Source organism: Siniperca chuatsi, linkage group LG11 (assembly GCF_020085105.1).
Source record: "Siniperca chuatsi isolate FFG_IHB_CAS linkage group LG11, ASM2008510v1, whole genome shotgun sequence".
Lineage (NCBI taxonomy): Eukaryota > Metazoa > Chordata > Actinopteri > Centrarchiformes > Sinipercidae > Siniperca > Siniperca chuatsi.
In genome coordinates, this window is record NC_058052.1 from 1,301,306 (window position 1) to 1,314,613 (window position 13,308).

The following is a 13,308-nucleotide window of genomic DNA, read 5'->3' on the forward strand; positions in this document are numbered from 1 at the left end:
CCTTGATGAGATCTTTGAAAGACTTGTGCCAGGTGGGGAAAGGGGGCCGGTGAGGCGAAATCCAGAACATCTCTTCCAGTCACAGAGTGGTTTACAGCCCATAACAGGATGCTGTCACTTTTCCATTTCTGTACCAACTGAGCAGTAATCAGCAGTAACAATACAGCTCGTGCTCTGCATTACTGACTTTCTCCGGAGAAGGGTCTGATATTGTCATCACTAGATACAGTAACATAGGCAGCAGGCAAACTATGGAAGGTGTGCGAGACAAAGAGGAGAGCATGGCAGAGCATTTTTCTTTTTTCTCCTGTTTTTCTTTTTTCTATTCCACGTTGATTTTAGATTTTCGTTTTTGGCTTTTTGCCTTTATTTGATAGGAACAGCTGAAGAGAGACAAGAAATGTGTGTGTGTGAGAGAGAGAGAGAGAGAGAGAGAGAGAGAGGGGAGATGACATGCAGCAAAGGGCTACGGGTTGGACTCAAACCTGCGGTAAGGACTCAGCCTTGTACATGGGGCACCGCTCTACCAGGTGCCCTGATTTTATACATTTTACTGTAAGTTTCAAAACACAAATGTTGCTGAATCTGAATGTGTATCGACCAGAAAGTTCTCACATACAAAGTTGGACTGATGTGTCTTAAATTGTTCAATGTGTTGTGTTCAGAGCATGTTTCAAAAAGGAGTTGTGTGTGTGGTCCAAGTATACCATTGTGACAAGTGTGTGTTAGGTTGTGATATGTGTGTATAAAGATGAGGGGAATAGGAAGGAGACGAGCAGTCTCGGACGAAATTCATGCCACTCTAGTTGACCCTGTCCTGGTCCATGGCATGAGGGCGGCTGGGCAACAAGTACAGCCAAACTTGAGTCGCCTTCAGGGAGGAAAACATGTCGGTGCACTTCAGACTGCTCTCTGCTGTAACCTTTGAGTGCTGTGCTCTGTGCTGGTACAACACATACATGTGCTGTAGCTGTTGCACTATACTAATAAGAAGAAATGCATCAAATTGCCTCACATACAGATAGAGTTTCTGTATGCTTCCATTTCATAAAAAGGATGTGCTACAGTAATCAGTACTTCTCTTTTTGCTGAGGCTTTTGTCGGAGGAGCCAGAGAGGGAGCTGGTAAATATGGTCATTGCCAACAATGTGATCCACCTGCGAGAGATTCAAAGGAGAGTGATTGTCTTCAATCACCAATTTCGAGGCATAAATGCCATCCTCTCCCCAACTGATCATATCCTTCGAAAACACAGGTTCCGGATGAAACAGGCCTACAGTCCCTTTCGAACAAACTCTGACAGAGTGAAAGACCAACGTCTGGAATATGTTCAAGTATGAGTTTTTATATTATATTATATGAGTACTCACAGTATAGCAGTACAGCAGTTTACACTGTAGCACAAACTACATATGGTGGTCTGCCATTTGTGCCCTCTTGAACTGTGCTTCAGAGTAGTCATTTACTCTACTGTTTCATGTGTTTTGCAGACAATCAGGGACTACTACAGGGAGAGCCCTGTAGTAGTAGTAAGCAATCGAGAAACTGTAATGCAGTTGGTAATTTGGGTTTTATTTTAAAGGAATGTGTGTTAGCAATGGAGGAAAACAACCAGAAATGTCAACAACAGCAATTTGAGGAACTTGAACTATATCTCGACAAACAATGTATCCATGATAAAGACCTCTGTCTGAGTCCACAGAGGGATCTTCTCAGTAACTCTATCTGGCTGCTGGATGGCAGTGTTGTGTCTAACACCAGTCTGTTTACTGGTTTGTTGCTCCTCTCAGGTCGTCCTTGGCCTCTGTTCCAGGCTGACCTGGGATCTGCATGTTTTAGGTCGGGACAGTCCATTAGGCCAATTAGAGCTGACCTTTGACATCTGGAAAATGAGAGTGGGACAGAGGGAAAAATATATTCGTTCACATCACTCACCACACATACACTTTCAGCTCTCTGCCTTCTGATCCGTTGTGTTTCTTCTGTCTGTCTCTGCCTTTAGACAGTCACAACTTGGGAGGCTTCATTTTGCTGTCTAAATCCCTGACACACACACAGATACATTCACACAAAGAGTTCAGATGCAATACTTTCCAGTTTGCAAAACGCTGAGCTGGGTTCAGTGTCACATGCTGCTCATTCAACAGTGCAGCTCACTAATGCAACGCCTATGGATGAACTGTTTAACTGAAAACCATAGAAACCGCAACCTTCCACACAAAACAATGGAAAAACAACAGTGACTGCTGCACTTGAGTTTGTCAGTGTAACTGCAACTTAATGAAGTGACAGAGGGGGTCTTGGCTGGACTCAGACAGATCTGTTACAGTGGTTTAGAGAGCAGAGGAGAGGGGAGGGGAGGAGGAGGGGAGACAGAGTGGGAAAGACAGGCTATGCGTAGAGAGCAATGGAGGCAGAAGGGAAGAAGAGAAGGGGGAAAGCCAAAAGACAATTCAACATGAATGCCACAAAGCTGAGAGGAGGAGATAAAGAGAGGGAGCAAAAGAGCAGTTGCAGGAGGAGGAGGAGGCCCTGAGTGAGGCCGAGGAGACGCCACAGCTCGATCTGGATCTAAGCAGGTCATTAAGGCAGCAACACACACCCCTGGGGCTACACAGGCACCAGCCAGTCTGTTTTTTGAAGTGTGTGTGTGTGTGTGTGTGTGTGCATTATTGTTATCATTTCAACTCAGTCAAGTTTTACTGATTTTCCATGTTTTGTTGTAATTGTTTAAAATAGTTTGAGCTTTTGATGATTGCGTATTTAAATTCTTTTTCTGGATCATTTATTTATTTGTCGCATTTTATGATTTTGCAAGACTTTGTAATAGTCTCTTTGTAAATTGTCTGTAAATTACAAGCATTGAAATATATACATTACTACAACAACTAATGCTGCACTTGATGGTTGATGGTGTGAACGTGGCATGAGAGCAGCTGTATGTTTGCATTCACTCTGTACCAGTGCGTAATGCCAGGCTGTGTACAGCAGCGTGAGCCTGTGAGCCTGTGAGCCTGTGAGCCTGTGAGCCTCGGCTCAGGGTGAAGATAACCTTGAGACACAGACAGATGCCGCAGACATTTGGACAGTTGGACTTTAGCAAAAGTAACATGAAAAAAGACAACCAATTAAGAGATGTACCAGGAAGTGAAGAATTCTGTTTTTCTCAACTGTGTCTACTGAAAATTTGAATTAAATTATATACTACTTTATGTTTTTGCCAAATGTGTTTTGAAGGAAATGTAATTGCTGTCTGCATTATGTTCACTGGCAGCTCTTTTTCCTGTCCAAGTGAAACGTTCTTGTAGGTAGGAGGTCGGGATGAATGGTGGGTGTACAAAGCGCAAGATGTTAGAAGTGAACATTTTGCAGATACAGTTTTATTATGTCGATTTAAAAAATGTAGTCCAAGAGGCATTACTTTTCTTCCTGTTGCAAATTAGTTTGTTGTTTTTCCAGTTCTTAAAGCTAAATACTTGTAAAGACTTTGATTTACTGTGATAAAAGACCATTCAGAGTACACATGTTCACTTTCTTTTACACATGCACAATTCTCATACACATTTACTGATTTTTGTACACATTCCTAAATCTAAGTATGCACAAACAAAATACAGTTTCATTACTCTCCACAGACATCTACAAATAATAGAGCTACAACACTAGCCCTATATTAATTCGGTAACGCTTGATGATGATTAAGATTCCGCAATTCAAGTTATTATAAAATCCTTTTGTTTTCCACTGTGTACACTGTGTGTGTGTGTGTGTGTGTGTGTGTATGTTCGGGCCACAGGTTTGTTTAGGTGTGTGTTGCTGTGTAATTGGGAGGACTGGGCAGCGAGGCCAAATGCATCATGTCTGAAAGCTTCTAACCCTGTCCAATTCACTGTGATGACAGGCCTGTGTGTGTGTGTGTGTGTGTGTGTGTGTGTGTGTGTGTGTGTGTGTGCCGCATATGGGCACAGTACATATGTCTAATACATCTTCATTCTGCGTAATCTGATTTTCCTGTGTGTATGTGAATCCAGACAACATTTCTGGAATAAATCAAACACAGTCTCTCTTATCCAAATACTAATCTGTATCTGTGTTTAATACACTCAGCAGAACATTTAGTAACATTCCGTCAGAAGAACAGTTTCTCTTTACTGACTGTTCAGTTTGAACCTGCAGTCCAGAGGTCTGATGGTCTTATAACCTTTGTATAGCACTTTTTTAACAGACGAAGACATGAATAAAATAAGAGGTTGAATCTGAAACTGAAAAGAGAGAAGGCACAGAGAGCCCACTTAATAATAATAGTAATACAAGTTTGTAGTAGATATATTTGGGTCACAGAATTAGCAGTTTTAGAGTTTAGGGGCCCTGACAGCAACTGCACATTCTCCTGTAGTTTTGGATCAAGACCTGGGGACTGCTAGCAGTTCTGCTCACAAAAAACTCCTGGAGTTAGAGAATGGAGTGCTTTAATAGTGATAATAAACTCTGGAATTCGATTCCAAAATCAACTGGAAGCCAAGCAAACAGGCTAAAACGGGGGTTATGAGATTTCTCTTTGCTCTCTCGTTTGTTCACGTTAAGCGTTGGGCTGAAGGATTCTGTTTTTAGTGTCCCACGATAGTCCTGATGTTGTTCAAGCTGCTCTTTTACTCTGAGAAGAATAAAACACTGAACTTTGGTATAAAACTGATGTTGTCAGATATAGACTATAACAAGTGATCCACAGCCGGACCTGAAGCAGTTGCAGATGCATGGCCGGGTAGTGAAGGCTTCAGGAGTCAGAGGGAGAACAGCAGACAGAAGTTTGCTTCCAGCAGGATGATCCCATCTGTCCTGCGGGAGGCAACGTCTCCCAGCTGCCCATGCTGAATGGATGGTTGAGAACTGGAAACCAGAATAGTCACCACTCATTCCATCCAGTCTGACATAGCCGGCAGGAAGCGCACACTCGACCCGCAGAGCCTCAGAACAGGACAGAGGCACCCACAATGCACTGGAAGGATGGTGGGGGTTGTCGGGGCCTCAGGGTGCTGACAAGGGCTACCGTTCCACCGGACACAGTCCACCTGTTGGGTGTGTGTGTGTGTGTGTGTGTGTGTGTGTGTGTGTGTGTGTGTCTGGAAGGTATTGAGATATAAATCCAAACGCTAGTTTTCTTGAGTGATTTCTGTTGCTTCAGTGAAGCACACCCGCTTCATAAACCCTGAGTGAAACCAGTGTGTGCTGTCTCCATACTCATTATCTTTGTGTAAAAGCCTAAGCATGAAGTTACACTGTACCTGATGACATTTACACATTATTTCACTTTTTTCAATATTTCGACTTTTTTTTTTCGACTTTTCATTTAATTATGTATTTAGAATTTAAAGGAGGGGATTTTAAAAGTTATTTATAGTTAAGTCTATTAGGAAGGAGTTGGTAATAGGATGATTCCAGTTCATAACAATTCGGGTATTATTTTGTAGTTTTCATTCAAGCAACATATCACTAAGCTTGTCCAATCATGTTTTTATCACCTCAGAAATATTGCAAAAATCCGATCTATTTTAAATCTTAGTGATGCACAAACTGTTGTACATGCTTTTATCTCCTCACGCCTTGATTACTGTAACAGCCTGTTCACTCGTCTTCATCTAGAAACTCTGACAGACTGCAGACTGTACAGGACTCAGCTGCTCAGCTGTAAACCAGGACCGAGAGGTGCGACCACATCACACCTGGTTCAGCCTCTTTACATCGGCTCCCTGTTGGTTTACTAATAACATGTAGTCACCAAGTTAATAGCTGAGATCTGGGAACACGATGACATCACTTAAAAGAAGTCAAGAAACATGAGCCACGTCCATGTTAGACAAACTTATTCAGAAGAGAAAACAAAAGCAAACAGTAAAATTAGTACCCTGCTGTAAACGCTTATCACAGTTTACAGACCCAGTTCCTGCCTCAGCTTTGACCTACTGTACTTACTGTAGTTGTGCACACAGTTTTCTTGTACAATCGGACTTGTTACCATGTTCACGGATCTTATCAATTACTTTTGTGAGTACAAGTTAAAAACTGACCTTCACCTCTTTGGTGTATGCTGAGGCATCAGTTCAGTTCAATTCAGTTTTATTTATATAGCGCCAGTTCATAACAGAAATTATCTCATTGCACTTTTCCTATAGAGCAGGTCTAGACCGAACTCTTTATAATATTATTTACAGAGGCCCAACAAATCCCACCATGAGCAAGCATTTGGCCACAGTGGCAAGGAAAACTTCCTTTGAGAGGCAGAAACCTTGGACAGAACCAGACTCAATGGTGGGCCATCCGCCGCTGCCGTGTTAGGTTTTGAGAGAGAAAGAGGGAAGGGGGGGGGGAGAGGGTAGTCCCGGCAGTCTAGGCCTATAGCAGCATAACTAAGGGATGGTTCAGGACTCACCTGAGCCAGCCCTAACTATAAGCTTTATCAGAGAGGAAAGTCTTAAGCCTACTCTTAAATGTGGAGATGGTGTCTGCCTCCCAAACCCAAACTGGGACCTGATTCCACAGGAGAGGAGCTTGATAACTGAAGGCTCTGGCTCCCATTCTACTTTTGGAGACTCTAGGAACCACAAGTAACCCTGAATTGTTACTCAATGCAGTTCACTCATATAAGTGTGACAGGATTGTGTGGATTAATCCGCCGCTGAAAATAGTCCCCATCAAATGCACTATTTCCTCCTGTTTGAGTGACGTTTGCTAAAAACGACTCTGAAGAACTATATTGGCATAAGAAGTAAGGCACAAAGTTCCCCTATCATAGCATGTTTTCAGGCAAAACTCTGTGACACACAATATTTTAACATTTTTCAGTTGTTGGAATAAACAGAAATAGAATTTGGTAGTTATCAGTTTGCGAGGTTGTGGTTTGTAATAGTGGCTGAACAGTAAAGGAAAAAGTTAAAACTACAGAAATTCACACTGAGAAACAGAAAAACATACCACACATTCCAGGACTGGACACACATCTCAGTACTGTGATGACTTTTGTGGTGTTAAGTGCAGTGTGAAAATACCACACCATACCATGATTTATGACTTCAACAACAATTTTTTTCCAGATGGAGAAAGAATCAAATGATGTTTACCCACTGTGTGTTCCAGATAGTCAGCCCAAGCACAGTGCAGCGCTGTGGTAGCTAAGTTGCACACAGTCACATTAGACTGATGGTTTCATAGGAAGGCTGCGTGATAGATTGTGTTTGGTCTAAAAAGGGACGTTTCACATTGGCTCCAGTGATGGACTGCAGTATCCCAGCTCTGTTGTTGTGTCTATGACTTCAGCTCTAATGACACATGTTGCTCTAATTTGTTACCACAGAGCCAACTGTGAACAGGGTTGACAGATTGAGTGCTGATAATAATATTGTATAATTGAAACTGCCAATTTTTGAATATCTGACTATTTCTAATACATTTACACGCTTCAAATCTCCACTGTAACCCATCCAAATGAAGTGACTTTAGGTTTGGAGACACAGGATCAGTTCTTGTGCCCTTTTTATACTATGTGCATTAATAAAACAGGTTTTCTGCAGGTTATTCCCATCTAATGTCTAATAATGCTCAGTACCTTTATCTATTTCTACTAGAGACTTTGCTCGTGGAGCAACGTCCATCATTTTTAAGGTGGATGAAATGGTTTGCAATCAAGGCCAGTGTCCATCCAGTCATAATCAGTGAAGTCAGTGTGTTTGAGGTAAACTGCCCTGTACAGAAGATCAAACATGGAACTTTTGTCTCAGAAATGTAAAGCATCACACACCTCGTATAACCTTTGTAGAATTACAAAATACAGTCAGATACTCAAAAGTAACAATTTGCAAATGTGTGTGCAGGACAAAAAAACTAAATGATTCCAATTTACACAGCGTGAAGGGCTGTGAAGTCACAGTGTTCTAGTTTTAATTTGACATTAAATGAATCAAATTACAATAGCCATTTTTGTGTTCAGGTCACTGTCATTGTAACCAAATGGCCACAGCAGAGCAGAGATATAGCCTACACAAACTAAACAGTTGCAAAAGATGTTAGTGGAATATCTTTATGTCCTTCTCTTAAATTTTGAAATGATTCAAGTATTTATTTGAGAAATATTATCCTCTGATTTTTATTTGCACTGATATTAAATTTAATAAAGGGGATGCATATCGAAGAGATATCTAGGAACTCTCTCAAAGCATATGGTGGTGTGTCCACATTTAGCATTCAGTCAGTTTGACTGATCAATACCAACATGGATCTTCCTCTGTGGAAATTCACACAGCAACCATCTGTAATCCCATGTCAGAGATCACAGCGAGAAGAGGTTTCTTTATCAACTTCTAAAAGTTTCATCTTCCGCTCTGAGAGCTCAGGCCAAGCATCAAGCATTCCCAGTTTCCTCCTCATTCCTCCACACAGAGCCAACCATTCCTCCCATCATCATCTCAATCCATTCTCCTCAAGAGGTCAACAACGCTGAACCTGACTGACAGGAGGCCTTATATGGGAAAAGTATGGAAAGTTGTGGTTCAGTGGGTTACTGTAACCCCTGCTTTAACCCCGGGTTTAGGTTCTGTTACTGTACACTAATGCAACATGGAGAGTGTTACTGTAACAGAGCATCCCCAAGAAAACCAAGCAAGCAATGTGAGAACATAAATATCTGGGGAAAAAAATTAATAAATAAATAAGTTCAACTTGAAAACGTCACGGTATCTTAGGATGTCCTGGTGGTCTAGAGGTTGAGGACACTGACCATGTAGCTGCCACGTCCCTGTCTCAAGCCTGTCTCTCTCACCTCATTCCACTGCCTTAGCTATCATACATTGTTGTTTTTATTGTTAGCTATTTTGTTTGGAAGCATTGTTTTACATCTCGGCACCATTGTAAATGAAGACACCTCCTCAATGTTCTTTGGAGTTAAAATAAAGGTTGTATAATAAAGCAAAAATGCTCAAAAAAGGGCTGTCCTGAACAGCCAAACAGAAATGTCTAGAAATGTCCCGGTCTCTGTAAGCCTTCGATCGTACCATAACACCTCTCTGTGTAGCCTGTTCATTTCTGAGTGCATTTTTAAAGATGGAACTTAAGTAAGAATGTCTAAAATAATATGTCAAGATTATCATGTTGCTCATTTTAGCACAGCTGCAACTGACCAGTTGTATTTATGTTGAGTGACTCGTGTTAACTCATGTGCTTCTTTATTCTTGTCTCCTAATCATAGGGTTGTTGGTTCGATCCCCAGCTTCCCCCAGCCCACATGTCGAAGTGTCCTTGGGCAAGACACTGAACCCCAAACTGCTCCTGATGGCTGGCCAGCACCCTGCGTGGTAGCTCGCTGCCATTGGTGTGTAAGTGTGTGTGTGTGAATACTGCTTCGTGTTTTTGATGTTGAGGATAATTTGGAAGCCTTTCTACCATGTGACTGTCAGTCAGACAAGATGCACAATCAGCTCATAGAAAGAGAATCGTTTACCTTCCTGATGCTTTTCAGTAAGTACTCATCAAAGAACATCTAAATAGGGTTAGAGATGGGTTAAATCTACTTAACATACTTTAAGTTTCATATATTTCAGGGTGTAGTTAGGAAATGCTTCACATTTAAATGCTGTTGTAATAACAATATTATAACAATAGTAATTAGATGTTCAACTTGCACATTTTGAAAAACATTGCTTCACTTTTCCCCATGTATTGGTGAGGACTGCCTTCTCTTTGACAAACTCTTTCTCTCTCATTCTCTCTATCTCTTCATTTGCTGACTGGCTTCCATCAATCACCTAAAAATGGGATTTTCTGGAAGTCATTGACATTCAGATAATAAGTTAGATAAGAAGCTGTCAATCACACAGCAGGAAGGAAAACAGCAGCCCTCTGTCTCGGTGAGGACCAGAAAATATGGAGACTGAGAGCAGAGGACAAGTTGGACAAAAATATAAGTGAAAGAAGTTAGATAGAGTGTCCTCTGAGATTTAAACGAGAGATATTAGATGTGTAATCCTACTTACAGATGGGCTCCAGACAGAGGAGGCAAATTCATCACGGCCTTGATCTCACCTGATCTGATGAAGGACATATCAGTATATGACCAAAATCAATATGTCCCTACCAGAGTAAACAAGGCCATTAATGATATCCACATGATATTTCATAAGAAACAAAAACGGAAGCCTGTTGAAAAACGAAATGCAGACAAATGGTTTGATCATGAATGCAAGACCTGAGAAAATAGCAAATGAAAAACCTCGGCAACCAAACAACCCGGCCTTATGCATTTGTACAATGACAATATACAATTAGAAACAAAAAACGAAATTATACCCACATGAAACTTGAAGATATTGAAATTGAAAATATCCCCAAAAAAAGCTGGAAAAGGCAGATTTTTTGGTCAGTGGTTGTTAGGGTTAGCGTAAGTCTCCAGGAAATGAATGTAAGTCTATGTCATGTCCCCAAACGTGACATAATTCAACCTGTGTGTGTGTGTGTGTGTGTGTGTGTGTGTGTGTGTGTGTGTGTGTGTGTGTGTGTGTGTGTGTGTGTGTGTGTGTGTGTGTGTGTGTGTGTGTGTGTTTCCTCCTGAAGGGAAGCAGAGATGCTCTGGAGCTCATGGAGTCCATACAGTGCACATTCCCTTCGGTGGCTGCCGCTCCCTGTTCCTAACCAAACAGGATGATCGCTGACTTATCTCTGCGTCGCAGTGCCTCACACTGTTATTTCACACCTGACAGAGAGCCTTTATTAACTTCTGTCAGTCTCAAATTATAGTTCCCTTTCTATTCAGCAGTGGGGGAAGAAGTATTCAGATCTTTTGCTTCAGTAAAATTACTCTGGGACAGGTAACAGTCCTGCATTCACAATCTAACTTAAAGTAAACACAAAAGTGTCAGCATCAAAATATACTTAAAGAACTCATTATGCAGAATGGCCCATTTCAGAATGATATTATATTACTGGATTAGAATTAGTGATGCATTAATGTGTTCATGACATGATGCAGCTGGTAAAGGTGAAGCTCATTTGAATTACTTTATACTGTATATTGCTGGGGATCTTGACCTATAATAATACTTCATAATTTATCAGTTTATGTATATTTTGTTTTAATAATCTAAATCAGCAAAATAACTAGTAACTAAAGCTGTCAAATAAATGTAGTGGAATAAAAATTACAATATTTGCCTCTGAGATGAAGCGGAGTAGAAATGGAAAGTAGCATGAAACAGAAACACTCAAGTAAAGAAGAAGCGCCTCCAAACTGTCCTTTAGTACAGCCCTTTCAGCCAACATTTCATCTTTCACCATTTCATTTATTGTTTTAGCTTTTATGATAATTATCTGTTTAGGTTCAATGCATGCTTATATTATTCTGTATATATATATATATTATCCCTGTCAGTGATTTAAATCATTGCACTTTTCACTGTAACTTCTGAGCACATACATTTGCTGCCATCATGCTATTCATTAACACATCAACATATTTGTGCTAGAGTTTTACATACATACTGTGGAATTCCAGATATTTTAAAATGCATTTGATGCACAAATGATTAAAATAACTTTTGTTGAACCCTTTTGGTTGATTTCCAAAAGCTTCTTGTTTTTATTTTTCACAATCTGGACCCTAAAAACGGAGCTGGAGGCGGCAGCAGTACGCAGGGAGTCTGGGGGAAGGATGTAAGAGATGTCAGTGTGTCCGTACCTCTCCCATCTGCAGTCCCCGCCCACCTCCTCACCTGCACCTCATCCCCCATCAGCCCCTCCGCAGCCCGGACCTGTCCCTGTCCCTGTCCCTGTCCCTGTCCCTGTCCCTGTCACCTGTACGCCATTTTAATCCTGCTGCGTGCTTCGTCTGCATTTGCTGAGGCGTTGCTACTTGTTTCCCACCATGACTTCATGTTAGATTGCTGGAACCTTGTCTGGTATCAACTTGAATGTCTGTCTGTCTGTCTCTCTCTCTGTCTGTCTCTCTCTCTCTCTCTCTCTCTCTGTCTCTCTCTCTCTCTCTCTCTGTCTGTCTCTCTCTCTCTCTCTCTCTCTCTCTCTCTCTCTCTCTCTCTCTCTCTCTCTCTCTCTCTCTCTCTCTCTCTCTCTCTCTGTCTGTCTGTCTCTCTCTCTCTGTCTCTCTCTCTCTCTCTCTCTCTCTCTCTCTCTCTCTCTCTCTCTCTCTCTCTCTCTCTCTCTCTCTCTCTCTCTCTCTCTCTCTCTCTCTCTCTCTCTCTCTCTCTCTCTCTCTCTCTCTCTCTCTCTCTCTCTCTCTCTCTCTCTCTCTCTCTCTCTCTCTCTCTCTCTCTCTCTCTCTCTCTCTCTCTCTCTCTCTCTCTCTCTCTCTCTCTCTGTCTCTCTCTCTCTCTCTCTCTCTCTCTCTCTCTCTCTCTCTCTCTCTCTCTCTCTCTCTCTCTCTCTCTCTCTCTCTCTCTCTCTCTCTCTCTCTCTCTCTCTCTCTCTCTCTCTCTCTCTCTCTCTCTCTCTCTCTCTCTCTCTCTCTCTCTCTCTCTCTCTCTCTCTCTCTCTCTCTCTCTCTCTCTCTCTCTCTCTCTCTCTCTCTCTCTCTCTCTCTCTCTCTCTCTCTCTCTCTCTCTCTCTCTCTCTCTCTCTCTCTCTCTCTCTCTCTCTCTCTCTCTCTCTCTCTCTCTCTCTCTCTCTCTCTCTCTCTCTCTCTCTCTCTCTCTCTCTCTGTCTCTCTCTCTCTCTCTCTCTCTCTCTCTCTCTCTCTCTCTCTCTCTCTGTCTCTCTCTCTGTCTCTCTAAAGGCCAACGATGGACTTTCTGTTTGGAGTTGTTCATGGTCAGGTTCCCTTTTTGTTGAAACTGTTTAGCTGCTCCTGGAGGCTGTGCTGTGGTACTGAGGGGTTTCTAATATTTTGTCCACCCTGCTTACATCGATAAGGGCAGATGAAATATTAGAAACACTTCTTAGTAAAACACAATAAAGTTTACCAGCAGCGCAAACCGCAAAAAGCTGTCCACAGCTGCCTGTCTGAAAGGGGCTCCGGTCCTTCGGGGGCCCCAGAGTTTAGGCTGAGTCTCCGGCGGGCCTGGCAGCCTCAGCCAGCGGCTGCGTGAAGTCCGCTCTCCGCGTGAGGGAGGACGATTTTCCCCCAAAGCCCACGAGGACATTCCAGCCGCTGACATGAAAAGAAGCCACAGCCGGTGTTAGTGTCCGGCGGGTTAGGTCTGCCACAGCCCCCGACTCCAGGCTCCAGCCACACCGTTTCCCGGACGCCTGGAAGTGTAGGAGCGCAAAACGCGCAGGGCAGGAATGTTAATTCTAACGAATCATTAGAATGATAGT

General features: G+C 42.2%; 1 long non-coding RNA gene across 2 annotated transcripts; it reads left to right on the plus strand.

Annotated features, from left to right (window-relative positions):
- Positions 1-436: 436 nt before the first annotated feature.
- Positions 437-10,838, plus strand: LOC122884690. Of its 2 annotated transcripts, none has more exons than XR_006379944.1 (3): positions 437-490; positions 9,236-9,358; positions 10,597-10,838. It is a non-coding gene; the product is annotated as an uncharacterized LOC122884690 (long non-coding RNA). The 2 variants fall into 2 exon arrangements; XR_006379945.1 differs by lacking the exon at positions 437-490 and adding an exon at positions 2,532-2,579.
- The last annotated feature ends 2,470 nt before the right edge of the window (positions 10,839-13,308 follow it).